The following is a 5,687-nucleotide window of genomic DNA, read 5'->3' on the forward strand; positions in this document are numbered from 1 at the left end:
CAAACATGGCCGACTGTGAGGGCGGGCACAAGCCGGCGTGAGTAGGTTAAACGTTGAGTTTTATAAGGGCACCACGGGGTGACCAGCCCCTCCCCACCCCTCCCACCCCCCACCCAGCCCCACCCTGCCCACCCAGCCCCTCCCCATCCTCCCCACCCAGCCCCACCCCTCCCATTTTTGATGCACGACGGACGGACGGACACAATAATCTCCTGTGGGCTGGTGTAACCAGGAGGTTCCTACCAGTATTACTTGAAAGTTGAACACTGCGTTCCAGTCTCCAAGCCTCGTCGTGAGCACGCATCTCTCCACGCTCTGTGCACTTATCAGATTTTGCGCCTTTATATTTGCCGTCAGTCTCCGTGTTTATGATCCAGGTCATAGTATGTACTGAGAAAAAAAATCTGACCTTGGTAGATAATTAAAATTATACGGGTAATCTTTGTATATTGCTAAGGTCCAGTCTGGGTAAAGATTGTAAATAATGTGCATGATACACCGCCGTTGACTCAAGGATGTGATACAATTGATAAAAGCTACAGGAGCATAAAAACATTGAGACCTTTAGTCTTTGCGGTGTACAGTATTTTGCTATTGACTGGAGCCTCTACAGCTATGTAACCACAGTATTCCCTCATTCAAGAACTTTCCATCCGCGATTTTGGCTATACGCGACTCGAATCTGGAACTCTCACGACCGCATGGAGAGAGAGAAGAGTGATGAGTGATGAGAGAGAATGTGATACGAGAAAGTGATGAGAAAGTGATGACAGTGATGAGATAAAGAGATGTGAGGGATATAGAATTTTCATGTATCTAATAACTTTCATATTTATTGAAGGTAAATCATGAAAAGATAGGTTTTAATATGCCAGTATCATTATCTGTGAAATGTGCTGTTCACCAGCATCTCGAGAATGTATCCCTCGCGAATAACGAGGGAATAGTCCATATTTAGCATCCTTCAAGACCCATCCTTCCAAAACAACTGCCTGAGGAAAATCTGTCGCATCTTCTGGCCAAACAAGATTCAAAGCGGGACCTGTATATCAAGACCAGTTCAAGATTCATAACGAGGGACGTAACAGAGAGACGACTCAGGTGGCTGGGACACGAACCGAGAATGGAACCCCAAAACTGCCCTACGGTGGACATCGCAAGGGAAGAGACCACCTGGCGACACACCATTCAAGACCAACCAAAGACCACGAAGCAGAGAAAGCTGCTACAGACACGGCGTGGGCTTGTTGCGGCGGCCTCATGCTCCACAGGAAGCGAAGAGGAGTCGGTGATTCATGACCCATCCAACATTGAGACTGCCCTCCCAGAGGCGTAGCTAGGGGGGGGGCAGGGGGGTACATATGTCCCCGGGCGCCAAGGTAAAGGGGCGCCAAAATGAGGCTTACAACGTCACATTATAACTTATTGCGGCGGGCGCGGCAGCCTGAAACTACTGCACAAATCTACACCTCAACCTAAAAGTTTATATATCCCGCCACACACAGCCGACATGTCATGTAATTACATTTTGGTATGTGATTAAACGGGGGGGGGTCGCCAATTTTATAGTTCGTCCCGGGCGCAAAATATCCTAGCTACGCCACTGTGCCCTCCCTCGCGTGTGCGTGTTGGAGCTCAAGCGACGTTGAACAGGAATCGCATTAATGCCGGGGATGGTGACGGCGGCGGCGGCACACAGCTCTCCACTAATTGTTACTCACGAAAAAACACCAGAAACACAGCAGCTTCTAGAGTGGCAGATGCAGTAGCTCCCTTGTGCGCTGCTTGTATGGAGTGGCTGCTGCCAATGACGAATATAAATAGAAACGTCGCCATACTCGCGTGGCCTCTGTGAGAACGCGTACCTTCTCAAACGGCCGCGTCCCAATTCACACCCCGCATCACTTAGGGGCCGTCCATAAATGACGTCACGCACCTGGGGGGGGTGGGGGGGGTCAGACATTTGTGACGATGTGTGACGAGGGCGGGGGGGGGGTGAGATATTTGGCGTCACATAAAAATGCGCATCTTTAAATAAATACAGACAACACGTTCTACTTAATTAAATAGACTTTTTAATAAATGTGTTTTCCTACAACATCAGAGTGCAGCGGCACATTAAATATGCACTATAATGACAATAGTTTAAAGCGATTTGAAGCATGTTTTATTTTTGTGCGGGGGGGGGGGGGGCAGTGCTTTGTGACGTCATATTTGAGGGGGAGTGTGACTTTTTGTGACGCCGTGTGACGGGGGGGGGGGTCACAAATCGAGTGACGTCATTTATGGACGGCCCCTTAGCACTCCCGGATGGGGCTCCCGTACAGCTGTTGTGTTATGAACGTTTTAAACGAGAGGAAGGTTTTTTTGGGGTTAAATCGCGGAAGTGTAAATGTGCCGTGAACCCGCCACCACTCGACACAGACAATTAGGTTTGTCACAGAAACAAAACGTGACAATTAGTTACTCGTTCAGCCCACCGGTGTGCAGAAAAGTAAATCCACAACTTTGACAATTTGAGTCCCGTGATATTTACCTGGTAATTACAAGCAGCGTCATCGGGCAATTTTGCCATAATTGTGCAGAGATCTTACCTGCTTCCAGTCTTAATAGAGCAAGATTACCTTATTACTGTGAGCTAATCAGGTGCGACACATTTATACTTACACGCTCTAACCCAACAAACCTTTAATCTGAATAATATTAGTCACGAAAGCCTACGTGTCAAACGTATAGGAAGTCTGATGCATTTACTGTTCTGCACCATAACAGTGATATACTGCTGCTAAAGAGAGTGAAATGTAATAAGGCGAAAGGAACATCTTCTGTATGTATGTTGAACTTCTGTATGTATGTTGAACTTCTGTATGTATGTTGAACTTCTGTATGTATGTTGAACTTCTGTATGTATGTTGAACTTCTGTATGTATGTTGAACTTCTGTATGTATGTTGAACTTCTGTATGTATGTTGAACTTCTGTATGTATGTTGAACTTCTGTATGTATGTTGAACTTCTGTATGTATGTTGAACTTCTGTATGTATGTTGAACTTCTGTATGTATGTTGAACTTCTGTATGTATGTTGAAGCTTCTGTATGTATGTTGAACTTCTGTATGTATGTTGAATCTTCTGTATGTATGTTGAACTTCTGTATGTATGTTGAACTTCTGTATGTATGTTGAACTTCTGTATGTATGTTGAACTTCTGTATGTATGTTGAACTTCTGTATGTATGTTGAACTTCTGTATGTATGTTGAACTTCTGTATGTATGTTGAACTTCTGTATGTATGTTGAACTTCTGTAGGTATGTTGAACTTCTGTATGTATGTTGAACTTCTGTATGTATGTTGAACTTCTGTATGTATGTTGAACTTCTGTATGTATGTTGAACTTCTGTATGTATGTTGACTTCTGTATGTATGTTGAACTTCTGTATGTATTGAACTTCTGTATGTATGTTGAACTTCTGTATGTATGTTGAACTTCTGTATGTATGTTGAACTTCTGTATGTATGTTGAACTTCTGTATGTATGTTGATCTTCTGTATGTATGTTGATCTTCTGTATGTATGTTGATCTTCTGTATGTATGTTGATCTTCTGTATGTATGTTGAACTTCTGTATGTATGTTGAACTTCTGTATGTATGTTGAAACTTCTGTATGTATGTTGAACTTCTGTATGTATGTTGAACTTCTGTATGTATGTTGAACTTCTGTATGTATGTTGAACTTCTGTATGTATGTTGAACTTCTGTATGTATGTTGAACTTCTGTATGTATGTTGAACTTCTGTATGTATGTTGAACTTCTGTATGTATGTTGAACTTCTGTATGTATGTTGAACTTCTGTATGTATGTTGAACTTCTGTATGTATGTTGAACTTCTGTATGTATGTTGATCTTCTGTATGTATGTGAACTTCTGTATGTATGTTGAACTTCTGTATGTATGTTTGAACTTCTGTATGTATGTTTAACTTCTGTATGTATGTTGATCTTCTGTATGTATGTTGAACTTCTGTATGTATGTTGAATCTTCTGTATGTATGTTGACTTCTGTATGTATGTTGAACTTCTGTATGTATGTTGAATCTTCTGTATGTATGTTGAACTTCTGTATGTATGTTGAACTTCTGTATGTATGTTGAACTTCTGTATGTATGTTGAATCTTCTGTATGTATGTTGAACTTCTGTATGTATGTTGAACTTCTGTATGTATGTTGAACTTCTGTATGTATGTTGAACTTCTGTATGTATGTTGAACTTCTGTATGTATGTTGAACTTCTGTATGTATGTTGAACTTCTGTATGTATGTTGAACTTCTGTATGTATGTTGAACTTCTGTATGTATGTTGAACTTCTGTATGTATGTTGAACTTCTGTATGTATGTTGAACTTCTGTATGTATGTTGAACTTCTGTATGTATGTTGAACTTCTGTATGTATGTTGAACTTCTGTATGTATGTTGAACTTCTGTATGTATGTTGAACTTCTGTATGTATGTTGAACTTCTGTATGTATGTTGACTTCTGTATGTATGTTGAACTTCTGTATGTATGTTGAACTTCTGTATGTATGTTGACTTCTGTATGTATGTTGATCTTCTGTATGTATGTTGATCTTCTGTATGTATGTTGATCTTCTGTATGTATGTTGATCTTCTGTATGTATGTTGAACTTCTGTATGTATGTTGAACTTCTGTATGTATGTTGAACTTCTGTATGTATGTTGATCTTCTGTATGTATGTTGATCTTCTGTATGTATGTTGAACTTCTGTATGTATGTTGAACTTCTGTATGTATGTTGAACTTCTGTATGTATGTTGAACTTCTGTATGTATGTTGAACTTCTGTATGTATGTTGAACTTCTGTATGTATGTTGATCTTCTGTATGTATGTTGAACTTCTGTATGTATGTTGAACTTCTGTATGTATGTTGAACTTCTGTATGTATGTTGAACTTCTGTATGTATGTTGAACTTCTGTATGTATGTTGAACTTCTGTATGTATGTTGAACTTCTGTATGTATGTTGAACTTCTGTATGTATGTTGAACTTCTGTATGTATGTTGAACTTCTGTATGTATGTTGAACTTCTGTATGTATGTTGAACTTCTGTATGTATGTTGAACTTCTGTATGTATGTTGAACTTCTGTATGTATGTTGAACTTCTGTATGTATGTTGAACTTCTGTATGTATGTTGAACTTCTGTATGTATGTTGAACTTCTGTATGTATGTTGAACTTCTGTATGTATGTTGAACTTCTGTATGTATGTTGAACTTCTGTATGTATGTTGAACTTCTGTATGTATGTTGAACTTCTGTATGTATGTTGAACTTCTGTATGTATGTTGAACTTCTGTATGTATGTTGAACTTCTGTATGTATGTTGAACTTCTGTATGTATGTTGAACTTCTGTATGTATGTTGATCTTCTGTATGTATGTTGATCTTCTGTATGTATGTTGATCTTCTGTATGTATGTTGAACTTCTGTATGTATGTTGAACTTCTGTATGTATGTTGAACTTCTGTATGTATGTTGATCTTCTGTATGTATGTTGAACTTCTGTATGTATGTTGATCTTCTGTATGTATGTTGAACTTCTGTATGTATGTTGAACTTCTGTATGTATGTTGAACTTCTGTATGTATGTTGATCTTCTGTATGTATGT

This window comes from Lethenteron reissneri, chromosome 13 (assembly GCF_015708825.2).
Source record: "Lethenteron reissneri isolate LAM-NWPU_2019-01 chromosome 13, ASM1570882v1, whole genome shotgun sequence".
Classification (NCBI taxonomy): Eukaryota; Metazoa; Chordata; class Hyperoartia; order Petromyzontiformes; family Petromyzontidae; genus Lethenteron; species Lethenteron reissneri.